We start from the raw sequence: 14,451 nt of genomic DNA, 5'->3' as shown, positions 1-14,451 counted from the left end.
GATAAAAAACCCAGTAATATTGTGAAATATTATGACAATTTAAAATGTTTTCTATTAATATATTTTAAACTGTAATTTATTCCTGTGATCAAAGCTGAATTTTCAGCATCATTACTCCAGTCTTCAGTGTCACATGATCCTTCAGAAATCATTCTAATATGATTTGATGCTCAATAAATATTCATTATTATTATCAATGTTGAAAACAGTTGTGTACAAATTCTTTTCAAAATTATTTGATGAATAGATGCATTTATTTAAAATAGAATATTTTCTAACATTATAAATGTCTTTACTGTAACTTTTGGTAAGTTTAACTCATCCTTGATGAATAAAAGTATTGATTTATTTTATTTCTTTCCCCCCAAAATAAAATTAAAATTCTTACTGACCCCAAACTTTTGAACGGTAGTGTTTAATGTTACAAAAGCTTTAGATTTCAGATAAATCTAACAAAAGACAGAACAATGTCTAAAGGCTGCCATGTGACAGGGTGTACAGCAAACAAGCTAAAAAAAAAAAAAACAGAACTAAGTTTTTATAAGTTTTTGACCCCAAAAACGAGCGTTTAAGGAAACATAAGTGGATACAGGCACTTTAGACAGAGCGTAACGTGTCATATTACTCTGAGAACTAACTTGCGCCCACTGGAGGGGAACGTAATCGGCGACAGGATATTATTTTTAAGCATGTCAAAGGATTATTTCACCACCTTATGTGAACCAGAGAGGAGGAGATATTTTGAGAAACTATATTTTATTGGTCTATATCAGTGCCCCTTTTCCTTACCTTCCTTTTGTTGGAGAAATGATCCAACTGAATAATCTACAACCATAAGATCAAATCACCAGGAAACAGCGTAATTTAACCTACCTAACAAAGATCAAAATACAGGGGTGCACTTGATTACTAAAATAATGGGACAAGTTTTTAGACATTGTTCTGTCTTTTGTTAGACGCAATGACAAAGAGGCAGCTTCACACAATACAAAGTCAAAGGAGAGGGTTAAACTGTAAAAAATGGATTTATAAATGGATTTTAAAACATCTCAGTTCTATATATTTCATGTCCCCGTAATTATTTATCTGGTCAAAAAAAATTTAATAAAAAATCTGTGTGTAAGTATACAATGAATAAACATTATCCCTTAAATGTCACCTTTAATAATTTTGTTTGAACATGTTTGTTCGTCTTGGCTCAAAGCCACTTGCTTCGAACTTTGCTTTGCGTTAAAGGAACACTCCACCGTTTTTTGAAATAGGGCTTATTCACCTTCTTTCCTACATTTAGATAGGTGGGCAAATGCATTTTTGTCTCAGTGCATGCATTGTTTTAGTTTGACAGGGTCGGCGCTAGCTTAGCTTAGCATAATGAATGGAATCCTTTGTTGCCAGCTAGCATGTCCTGAGTAAAAGTGATATAAAGTTTTTTAAAAACCCACCTAATTACTTCTTGTGGCCTGCGTATTCACAACAAGTACAAATAGCGATGCAGATTAACACTAGACGATTTCCTATGCAGATTTTGACTTGGGACTATATTAGGGGGAAGCACAGGTGAAGCACTGCTACTTGGGCGCAGAGATATCACGCCCAAGTAGCAGTGCTTCGCCTGTGCTTCCCCCTAATATAGTCCTTAATATATAAATCAATATCTGCCTAGGAAATCGCCTAGTGTTAATCTGCATCACTATTTGTACTTGTTGTGAATACGCAGGCCACAAGAAGTAATTAGGTGGGTTTTTAAAAATTTTTATATCACTTTTACTCAGGACATGCTAGCTGGCAACAAAGGATTCCATTCATTGTGCTAAGCTAAGCTAGCGCCGACCCTGTCAAACTAAAACAATGCATGCACTGAGACAAAAATGCATTTGCCCACCTATCTAAATGTAGGAAAGAAAGTGAATAAGCCCTATTTCAAAAAACGGTGGAGTGTTCCTTTAACTACAAGTGAGATAATGAAATATTTCTATTCAAAACAATAATTTGTGTCCAATTGCGTTAATTACAAGTGAGATAATGAAATATTTCTACTCAAAACAATAATTTGTGTCCAATTGCGTTAATTACAAGTGAGATAATGAAATATTTCTACTCAAAACAATATTTTGTGTCCAATTATTTCCTCAACTTATTTTTGTTATTGAGGTAAAAGTTAATTTACCTTGGATTTGATATGCAAGAGAGTGGTGGTCACGAAGATGATTTGACTTTGCAGCGTGACATTACTTTGTGACAACGTTGTGAGGACGTCGTGGTAAAGTTCCATTTTTTAGAATCTTGGGTAACGTTCCAGAAACGTTGTGCACGTCCTCAAAAGACGTCGCTAGTTTATCCCATGGAGAACGTTGTGAGGACGTCGTGGTAAAGTAACATTTTTTAGAATCTTGGGTAACGTTCCAGAAACGTTGTGGGCACGTCCTCAAAAGACGTCGCTAGTTTATCCCATGGAGAACGTTGTGAGGACGTCGTGGTAAAGTTCCATTTTTTCCCATCTGGTCCCCATAACTTTCCAGAAAATTGCATTACAAGTACTATCCTAGTGATGTTAATTCTAGATTATTTATGTAAATGCTGCTTGGCTGATATGGGCATGGGCGTGCGCGTTGAACATGCGAGTCGCTTTCAAACACTGGAGCGGTTGCCATGGAAACGACGCAGGACCACTGCAACTGACAAAAAGCAGAAATCCATCTCTCGCTGTTGTTTTCACTACTTTCAGGTGAGTTTAGTCTAAAATCACACAAATAATACACACAACTGTTCCTGACATTTTTCTTACGTGTTATTGACTCTCATCTGTTGAAAATTTAACGTTATACTTCATATAAATAGTTTAGTGTCTTCGAAAAACCCCGTTAGCATCTCAACCGTTTTCAGAAGAGGTAACTTAACTGTTAGCGCTAACGTTAACTGTTAGGCTAACCGAAGCTCTTGTTTATAAAAGTTTGGGCTTTTAATCACATCTTTATGTGTAGGTGAGATTTTTTGTTAGTTTTGTAAAGGATTTGCTGGCAGTTGAATGGGTGATTGGAAGTTGGCTAATTAATTTAACCAACTGATAAATGTATTTGCTGTTAATCGATGACGTCACTTACATGACTGGATAGTATTAGAAATGTTAGAATGTAATATAAATGCTTTTTGAGCATCAAATCATCATATTAGAATGATTTCTGAAGGATCATGTGACATTGAAGACTGATCTTCACTATATATTCACACAATTATGCTGAAAATGTAGCTTTGATCACAAGGAATAAATTACATTTTAACATATATTCACATAGAATAGTTATTAAATTGTAATAAAAGTTCACAATATTACAGTTTTTACTGTATTTGCGATCAAATAAATGCAGCCTTGGTGAGCATAAATTACTTTCAAAAGCATTAAAAGCTGTTGATTAGCAACATTAATAAAGTTCTCCTCTGTTTTAGCTGCCTAGAAGGACGATGAGGTGACAGTGCAGCCCGGGATAAGGAAGAGGAGGAGGAGGAGGAGGAACACGTAAGTTGGACAATTTTCTTATACCTTTCTAACAAAAAGCTATAAACCTGACTACAATAGCATGGTACAATTTATTTTTCAGCTTCCAGTGAATATATAGAGCGAGACCCTCCTCCTATCCGTGCCTCAGAAGACCCTGCCCTCCGCTGGTGGGGTAAGAAAGACACTCTTCCTCTTCTCCCACAGCTCTCCATCATCTCCCTCTGCCTCCTCAACACTATCTGAAGGAGCGTTTACCACAGCTGGCCGAGCTGGGACACAGTCAGGAATGAGAGGTCTCAGATTCTCTCTGAGAAAGTCATCATGCTCATTTTCTTGAACAAAAAACTCTTGATGTATGTTTGGGTGGGTGAAATAATACTGGAGAGAATTATTATTTTTTTTTACATATCTTTACTCTTTACTAACAATATTTTTTTATTTGTTAGCTTCAGAGAAGCTCAAGGACTATAGATCTTTGGTAATATCCGCATTGTTCAGGTTTAGCTACTGGTAGTGAAGCAATGAAGCACATCACCACCAGACATTTGTAGCAGGAGCCTCACAGGACACTCAGGAAACAATTTAACCTATTTCTGCAAATAAAATTAATAATAAAGAAACTGCTGAATCTTTTAATTTTTTTTTAAGGTCTTTATTGTTTTTCCGCCAAATTATAAAGAGTAGTATCAATAAGAGTATTGATTATTATTTAACTACACCCCTAATGATACGACACTTTTTTCAATAAAAAGAATACAACGTTTTAATAGTTGGTTACATTATTCATTGATTATGTTTTTTGATTAATTAATTGATGTTACATTTCTGTACTCATAACTTGTTAACACTTTACATGGTTAAAAATCGTTAATGTTCAAAATGTATTGGCTTAGTAATTGTACAAAGTTGCACTGAATAAATTCTGATTAATAAATGAATACAGTGTGATTTTTGGGCCATTTTCTATTTAGAATTTAATAGGGGTTTGTATTGGTTTCCATTATTACATATATGTTTTTGATCCCTAAATGTATTAACTGGAAACAATAGTACACAATTCCCTATTAGAATGTATAAGGTTTTACAGCAGAGAATGAAATGTTTGAGTTTATCAGTTCTATGTGGATTTCGAGGTTATGGATCAAGCACATCTTAATTCCCAGGACTAAAGGTGAGAAGTATATTAAAAATAAATGTGGACGTTGTATTTTGGTCGTTAGGAAGTACCAGCGACGTACCACTATAACGTCGCCACGACGAATACAGGAATCACAAAGTTAGGTCGCTGGAACATTATTTGGCACGTCGCTGTGACTAATGTGGTCCTTTGAGGAAACGTCCTCGTAACATGCCAGTTTGGTCATCGAGACGTACTCGTCACGTTCTAGCGACGTGCAGTTATAACGTCGCCACGACGATTATGGGAATCACAAAGTTACGTCGCTACGACGAATATGGTCCGGTCCGGTTACGTCTTCACAACGTAACTGTGTTAGCTGGGATGGCACTACAAGACGCATCTTGCCAGGCTTGATGTCAGTGATCATTGGTTCACGCATGTTTTGAATTGAATGAGCAACAGCTGACCTGAGATGTGATTATATATGACCTTTTTTTATCACAATGTCTAATGAATGTAAAAAGTGTCATTGTCTAATAAGTCTGTGATTGTTGTTTAAACAGAAAGTATTTATGTGAATCTGGTTCAGCTGGAAACAGGTGAAATTCTGTTGTGTGCTGAAGCTCTTTAACTTAAGATCATGTTCGGATGTGTGTGATGTGGCGTTCAGGTGTTCTTGGGGGGCGGGGCGTTCACTAGTTTACACCAAATATCCAGACAAGACAAGATTAGGGGTGACCCCGAATAGTCGAAGGTTTGATGCATGGATAGGAGGGAGGACTACCAATCTCACGGTCGAATCTTCGCAGAGGTGTTATGAAAGAGGATCATGCCATTTTGCTTGAGGATGCTCAGTGTCTGATTTCACATCTAACAACTGGGTTTCTGCCAATAAGTGTATACAGCCTATTATGATAATGCTATAAATAAAAATGTGAAAAAAAAGAAGCTTACAATAAGGATATTCTCCAAGCCTGGATTTAGCATCAGGAAAACCATGATCGCACTTCTGCCGGCCAACATTAACAAGTTGGTTTTCCTCGGGACATTCTAAAACGCTTCTAAAACGCTTAAAGGGCACTTTAACGTGGCTTAATGTATATTAAGACAGTGATGTTACAAGACCAAACTCAGTAAAGACCACACTAAGCATATGTAGTCTACAGAAACGCAGATGAGCGCAGAACGTTTTTAATAAGAGAGGTAAATGCTTAATGTGTAATTAAACACATTGTGTTCATTTTCTGGGCTCATCTGCTTTTCTGTAGACTTTATACTGTGCTTTATTAATAAAGTGTGTGCAGAATTTGATCTCATCTTCTTGAGACATTAAGCCGTTCAGCGTTTTTCACATTACGCGTTTTAGAATGTAGGATATTTATCCGTGCGCACAATTTGGAAAGACTCAAACGGACACAGATAGAGTGAAAGACTGGATTTCTTTTCTTTCTATCAGGTAGGATAGCCTACAAGTGATTTCAAAACATTTCAGCCGGTTCTAATTTGATTTCTGGATGTTGTGAACATGTTTAGCTAAAGACTGCCACTCAGTTTACCGTTTATTGTTGTCTGCAGTTAAAAAGACAAAGTTGACAAATCTGGCTATAGTTTCGTAATTTTAATATATATATATATTTTTTCATTTTATTTATTGATCACGCAGGGTTATCTAATTGAACTATTTGTGGCTTGTATTTTGTGACAATCTGCAGATTGCGTGCGTGTTTCTCCTCGGGGCTCCTCCCACAAAACAGATTTCTGATTGTAAATAGATTCAACATGTTGGATATTTACGATTTGAGATCGGTGCGACCCCGACGTTCTTCAGAGCAGATTCAGTCACTCTTAATACACCTCACACCACAGGAAAACCTGATCAAATAATCTGTCAAGATAATAAGAAATTTTCCTAGGATTGACCCGGAAGGGGAGAATTGGACACAAATCGGCCCGATTATCTTGTAGTGTGTGTTCAAGCTTAAGTTTTGAAATCTCTAGATCAGTACATCTCTCTTTTTAATATTGTCTGTATTTTCTGGCTGATTACGCAGGAAACAGAGTGAATGATTCAGTGACTGTAGAGATGCTGCCACTGCTGAATGAACAGGAGGGATGAGTTTACTTGTGATGAGATAAGACACGCCCACCAGTGTCAATCACTCTGACATCATCAACAATTCAGCTCCAGCTGCAACAACAAAAACATATTTCTGCTTATATGAGCCTTAAAGTGAGAAATGAATCCATGTCTGTTGAGCTGTTAAACTTGTATGTAAAAAGCTTATTTGGTTTTAGATGAACAGGGAAACATTTCATATATTGTTTTTATAATGTTATTCTTCATACCTGTTACTCTATTAACATAATACTAGTCTGACTTTTACAGCTTTGATTTTGTGTGATTGTAGACAGCGAGTTTAAGTAATATGCTTTTTTTAGATGTTTTACCACAGCAGTATTTCTCTAACCATTGAATGTGCTGTTTATGTAAATAACAGCAGAACCAGATTGATCAGTGTCTTTAAAGCTGAGATCACATGACCTTCTCTTCATGTGTAGAAAATCATTAGTGCATCTTTGACCATTCAGGGTTACTAAACTTCACTGTAAGTGACCCTTTTATTGTTAAAAAAACAAAACAACAACCTTACATTGATATTCTTTTTAATATTCTTTTTGTTGAAATTGTAAATGTGTGCCTTATTTTGCTTTAGTAAATATGCTTAAATAAGGGTCTGATCTGAAGTGAATCTGTTCATCTTCCAATCAGATGTGAATGCCAAATTGTAACTGTGATCTGAATTTATTTGTATTCATGATGAAGCACTTAAAATTACTCTTGTTGCACTTGTAGCAAAAAAAGGTTGAAAAAGTGCCTTTGTTCAATCCTAGTACTTAGTTACAGTATAACCACATTGTGTTGTTTTGTGTTGTTTTATTGATTTTGACAAAAGCATCTGCTTGAGGAATACATGTTCATGTTAGATATAGATATGCCTCTGATCTTATACCTGTTCTTTTCTGTCTAGTGGAGAAACACTTATTTTGCTTCCTAACAGCCATTTTAGCATGCAACTCATAAACAATGTACCTATACAATATTAATAAATAATAAAAAGGTAAAATTGTGTGAAATGTGTGTTGCTTCATACCATATGTACTGTATGTACACAATACAATCTTTAGAGTACATTAAATCTGAACTTAGTTATAACCATAAAATAACCATAAAATATATATTGTGTTAATAATAATCACAAACAAAGATAAAATGGGAGTAAAATTTCAGATGTTGTTCAATTAGCTGAACTTGATAATTGAAGAGCATAATGGTTTTTGTGGTCATATTTGGCATGTTATTAAAAACCAAATTACAGTTCAAGAAAAGTCCAATCTAGCCATGAAAAGGCTCTATAGATGCACTTCATCTTTTTGAGCACCAGATGGCAGTAGAAGTGTTAAAAAACAACAACAACTTCCGAGAAAAGAACCCAAATTTATACACTTTTGTATTCAAGGCCTCGTTGCTTTTGTAATTTGTGGCTAAAACACTTATTAATAACCATAGCAACGCTATGTAATAGTAGGTATAGTTTATTTCTATAACGCATACAGTGGCGTTTTAGGGCCTTATTTTGAAGGCAGGTTGTGTATTACTTTATAATACAAAAGTCTGTGTACAAAACGGGATTAAAGCGCTTAAACGTATTTGGAATGGAAAAACTGCATGCCTGAATAGACAACAATATAATACAAATAATCACTTATAAGACATGTATACCTTATAATGTTACAGATATATTTAGCACAGTGGTGTTGGGGAATTTACAGTTAATGGCTCAAGGACTAGATATGATGAATACAGTCAATTAGAGACAAGAGTCAGAATTATAATAAATTGAAGAAAATTTTACTGAATATAGTTTGCAGTTTCAAACGCAGAAGGAGTTCGTAGGCCGCTCTGGTGTACAGTCTCAGAACAACATAAATTATATTCTTACACATCACTAACTACGTCATCACGTCAGGTTGAATGAATCTGATTGGCTAAGAAATAGATAAACAGTAAATTTCCACAAATGGACTGATAGGCAGAAGCATCTCTTCATTAATGATACGGCTGACACCCTGAGCTCACAGAACTGCTTTATCTAGGCGCCAGCTTGTCATTTCGTCTTGTGTTCACCTCACCAATAGTGCCAGTTGTCCACCAATACTGATCTGTAACAAATAATACTGGCGCACACACACAGCTTCATCATGGTTGAAATCGGTCGAGCTTGAACTATAAACAGAACAGTTTCCAAAAGCATCCAGATAACATGTTCTTTCTCTCAATGAGAGGTGCAGACAACATTCACCACTATTCACCAAAAGTAAAATAAATGCTTTAAGAAGTCATTCAAATCATTTAATATGTAGAAAGAAAAAATACTGATTATTGATTACTAACTTGATTATAAATCACTCAAAAGAATATAAATACATACGTACATTGAAGCGATGGATTCCAGAATCTGACCCTTCAGTTTATATGAAGTTGAAAGTCTTTCTCAATTTGCTGTAATTCTGTTTGAAATCACAATATAATAATCAGTGTCAAAACTACAAGCCTACAGGGTTTGCTGCTTTTTCTGACTGATCTGATCGTCTGATCAGACTGAGACTGATCGTCTCATTTTTAAGCTTTCGCTTCTCTAATACGGATAATGAATCTGAATCGCACATGTTCAGTCACAGCGAGAAGATTTCTGTTCCTGTAAACGCTGAGACGGGTCATTCTGTGACATTAAAAGCTTTCTGCATTCAGCTGACAGTGGCATCTGAGAGGGTTAAATCAGACTGAATGTGACAAGAAATACAGTCCTGTTTTGTTATTATAATTGTGAATTAAATTTAAAGGTATAGCGGAGGATCTTTCCAAATTTTAGATAAGACCCGCCCTCTCCACTTTTTGAAAAGTTTGATTGATTCACCAGAATGATTGACAATTAGGAGGACCAATAGTTTAGACTACCCACCAGGAAGTAAAACATCCTCCGCTATACCTTTAAATTACCTGGCAACATTTGATTCAATCTTTCAAAGGTCAAATTAATCTGACAGTGTTTCACTGTGAGATTCTGATGGAGTTTGTTCTGTCTGTCATGTTCAATGTGATAAAATAGTTTCAACACTTTAAGATTCATCCTTTCCAGCTCTGCAGAAACTCAGCTTTCTCACTGTTTGAACAGTGGCAAACTACAGGAACATCATTTGACTGTCTGAGCATGCGCAGCTAACGAGATTATTCGCTTATTGTTATGGCAAATTTATACTCGTTTAAATGAACCAATAGGATGCAAGTTCCTTACTATTCTATATTCAATGCTATTCAGTGACAAAGTAAATATTGCAAGCGGCATTCACAGTTGTTTTGATTGTGAGAGAGGAAAGAACGCAGCAGCGCGTCTTTCTGTCCTCCGCTTTCAAACTCGTCTTGATCTGATGTCATAAACCAGCACAGCAACAGCAGCCACGCCCACCAGAGCAGAGAGAGCCAATCGGATCACAGCTTCAGTGAATTCATGTCTAGAGTTGAGAGGAAAGGAAAATTGCACTTCTGCATTTTTATAACAGTTAAGCTCTTTTCATGTAGTCACGATATTATATTGTTGTTTATCAAAATAAAACTGATTAAAAAACGCAGACCCCATTCGATTGATAGTATAGTAGGCTTATGTTGAACGTTATTCTTGTACAAAAAGACACTGTATTAAACAGTACAAAAAGTATTGAATGAATGTCGTTTTTTTTAATTAGTTTTTGCCATCAGCACGTGATTTATGACGGCCGAAGCTTCGTTCACCTGAGAATCACGTGACTGCATCACCATCTTGAAGGGAACACAGCAGCAGATAAGTGCTACTATTATAAGTCCAGTTTTGTTATGTAGCCTAAACACTATCATAATTAATTTGGTTGTAGAATTTGGTTGTCACTCCCATAAATTACAAAAGCCCGTGTGGACAGAATGAGATTAAAGCGCTCAAAAGAGGAGTGACAATCGTATTTAAAACCCTTTAAGGCCCTGTCCCAAATGGCGCACTTCATGAGGACTTTCGGTCTCGTGGACTTGAATTGCGCGTGCTCGCAGAGTCTACGAGTCCGTAGGCCGTCCCATTCAGCATTTTAACACTCTGAAGTGTGCTCAGCAGCGCCCCCTTTGTACCCTTGAAGCGGTCTTCCGCGAAGCCCGCATAGATGCAGGCTCCACGCACTTTAACTACCCAGGAATCCTTGCGAAAGTCCAATCAGACAACAGATGGGAGGAGATTTCACTCACGGATAATTGTTGACATGGCTGAGAAGAAAATATTATGGTTTTTATTACCTAGATGTATATTTTACTAGTTGTTACCTACAGTTTATACAAACATTATGGTCATCGAGCAGTGGTTGATGTCTCAAACATAATAATAGTGTGTTAAATAATACGATCACATTATTATTCATTAAATAAATAGAAACGAATGTCAGGGCTTTACTGAGTCATAAACATAGTATGAATATTGAAACCTGTAAATTCTTCTGAAACTCATGCACATTTTCATTATGTGTTAAAATTGTAATCTAAGTTCAAATGGAACATTATGTATTATGTAGCTACAACTGTATACATCATTTAAATAAGCATGATGTATCTATTGTCTAATGCCCAGGTGGCATGCACAATATCAAAATATAGAACTGTAAAATTAGGCTGTGTAGTTGACATGGAGATAAGACGTCGGAGCGCAAAAATGTGATTTCTCCTGTCCAACAACAACCAGACCGTTATTTCCGGCGTGACGATCGAGTCTGTCCCAAAAATACCTCTCAATGCACCGTCATGGACTCGCGCCAAGGGCCCTATAGGTCTGCACTATATGACGTCACCAAAGTGTGGACTCTGAGGAAGTCCACAAGTCCGGAGTGTGCCATTTGGGACAGGGCCTAACTGTCACCGTCCCGTATACGGGACGCCTAAGTTTACTTACTATATTACAATTAAATCTTAATTTAATCATGACTAACTATATATCGTTGGAAAGGTCTAAGACTCCTTAATAGATATTTCAGCACTGTTTTTTGTTACAATTTATTCAGGAACAGTAATAGATGAATTTATGACAAGAGCGCACCTCAAAAAATCTACATCATAACAGGAGTTCTGCCGTTTGTCACAAAAAGTCGACGCACACACTTTTAATAATTGAAACTTTGGTTTTAATGCTAAAAGTTCATAATAAAACATTTAATCTAGTATTTGTCAATAAAAAAAAATTATCACAGGTCGGGATGGGCCAAGCTAGACTGCGCCCACCCCTGAACCAGGACCACCTCGAGGAGCGTGTCAGAGGGAGGAGTCGGAGACAGAGAATAAATTTAACAAGTTTTATTTCGAAGTAAAAGCAAATTGGAAATCCTAATCTAAAATCTTCTTCCTTGTTGCCCTCAGGGATCGAAGGTGAACAATGCACCTCTTCCTCAGTGCGAACCCTGCAGTGGATGGATGGCGAACAGGTGAATGGTCAAGTAGGTCTTTCGTAGGTGGGAATGCGGTTGGCAAGTGAGCAGTCCGGTAAGTCTCCTCTGGTAAGTAGGTAATTCCGGCCTTCCTTCCTTCACAGGTGCGGAATTTGTGGCGGATGGATGTCAGTCAGGTACGTATACGGCAGGTACACGGTCTTAAGGTAGGGTGGCCAGGGGAGTCTTCCTTGAGAGAGGTGTGGTCAGACTCTTCTACCTTCCTTGTGACACCAGAGCAGGGCTTTAAGCAGGTACACGGCAAGCCGGTGAGTAAATGGGTGGAGAACACACTGAATGGCGACTCCAACACGGCACACTGTTCCCACGCTCGCTCACAGAGGGGGGCAGGCACTTCTCCAGTACAGGTGGGTTACAAGGTGGTAACAGACTCGAAGTCGACGGGCTGTATGGAGCTTCTTCCGAGACAGACAGAATGAACAGGCTGCAAACGAAGGGTGCAGGTCTCACGTTCGTTAAAGGAGGACGGCCACTGCTCACCACACAGGTGGGCCACCGGTATGCCACAGACTCGCAGTCGACGACCGAACAGGGCTTCTCCTGAGACAGGCGGACTGGATGTTTCAAACAGAATATGCAGTCTTCACGTTCGTTGCAGAGGGACGGGCACTTCTCCAGTACAGGTGGGTTACAAGGCGGTAACAGACGCGAAGTCGCCAGACGGTACAGGCTTCGTCCGGTCGGACAGAATGAATGCTTCCAGCAGAGTGTATAGTTCTCACGAGTACTTCAACAGTATACAATTCTCACAGTTGTTGCAAGGGGACGCGCACTTCTCACAATATAGGTGGGTTGCGGGGCTGCAGCAGACTCGAAGTCGACGGGCTGCACGGGGCTTCTTCTGAGACAGACAGAATGCTTCAAACAGGACGTACAGCTCTCACACTTTTTCTGAGGGGGGATGACCACTTCTCGCAGTACAGGTGGGCTACAAAGATGCAGCAGACTCGAAGTCGACAAGCTGAACGGGGCTTCTTCTGACACAGACAGAGTGGATATTTCAGACGGAGCGTGCCAGCCTCACGTTCGTGACAGAGGGACAGTCACTTCTCCCAGCACAGGTGGGTTACAAGTGTACAGCAAACTCGAGGTCGACAAAACAAACGGGGACTCTTCAGAGGCAAACAGTGAGCATTTCAACAGGGCATCTCCTCTCCTATTAGCACAAACAGAGGGGTTAAATTCTAATCCCAGATGATAATTCTCCAACATCCAGATAGATAGAACAGATCAATGTCACTGAGCTCTCATTATTGACAGTAGACCAGCATGACATATGGAGAGTGCACAGTAAAGAGAATTGTATCTTCCACACCCACGGCAATTCCACTTCAAGCATATAATGTGGGAGAAAATGTCAATTTTAGGCACTGCAAACTCACTTCACGAAGTGCAATTTAGGCACTGCAAACTCACTTCACGAAGTGCAATTTAAAGCCAGCACTAACCCTTGGGTCTCTGTCCGAGGGGGCCGCGATCATCAATGCTGCGAAGGAGGTTTTGAGATGTTTTTCTTCACAAACACAGGCAGAGTTCACATCACCATTTATAATGGAGGAAGAGATAAGATATCGATAATGAATCAGTACAATCCACTCAGTGATATTTATGATCGTGATCCAAACACTCCAAACCACATCCAATTCAGTGTCGAATGCATGCAATTACGAGACTCAGTTCTCGGTTACTTAGCTCCTCTCCAATGCAAACGGGGCATTTCACTCTCCCTCTGTTGCCCTCGAGTCCCTCATCAAGTCAACACTCTCCTCTTCATTAGTCAACACTCTCCTCTTCATTAGTCAACACTCTCCTCTTCATTAGTCAACACTCTCCTCTTCATTAGTCAACACTCTCCTCTTCATTAGTCAACACTCTCCTCTTCATTAGTCAACACTCTCCTCTTCATTAGTCAACACTCTCCTCTTCATTAGTCAACACTCTCCTCTTCATTAGTCAACACTCTCCTCTTCATTAGTCAACACTCTCCTCTTCATTAGTCAACACTCTCCTCTTCATTAGTCAACACTCTCCTCTTCATTAGTCAACACTCTCCTCTTCATTAGTCAACACTCTCCTCTTCATTAGTCAACACTCTCCTCTTCATTAGTCAACACTCTCCTCTTCATTAGTCAACACTCCAATAGCTGCAACCACCCGATAAAACGACTTCTCACGGGGGAGAACCACACCAACAGCCTCTTTCTCTTGCTTTTTATATTCTCTCAAATGCTGACGGGGCCTCACCCAAACTCTCAGAGTAAATTCC

General features: G+C 38.3%; 1 long non-coding RNA gene across 2 annotated transcripts; it reads left to right on the top strand.

Moving 5' to 3' along the window:
- Positions 1-2,562: 2,562 nt before the first annotated feature.
- Positions 2,563-7,261, top strand: LOC309476423. 2 transcript variants are annotated; one of them, XR_014198130.1, is made up of 3 exons: positions 2,563-2,725; positions 3,445-3,514; positions 3,597-7,261. It is a non-coding gene; the product is annotated as an uncharacterized lncRNA (long non-coding RNA). The 2 variants fall into 2 exon arrangements; XR_014198131.1 differs by having other exon boundaries at positions 3,445-7,261.
- The last annotated feature ends 7,190 nt before the right edge of the window (positions 7,262-14,451 follow it).

This window comes from Leuciscus leuciscus, assembly GCF_965113295.1.
Source record: "Leuciscus leuciscus genome assembly, chromosome: 15".
NCBI classification, from domain to species: Eukaryota; Metazoa; Chordata; class Actinopteri; order Cypriniformes; family Leuciscidae; genus Leuciscus; species Leuciscus leuciscus.
Note: the sequence above shows the minus strand (reverse complement) of the source record. Positions and strands in the feature narration are given on the sequence as shown.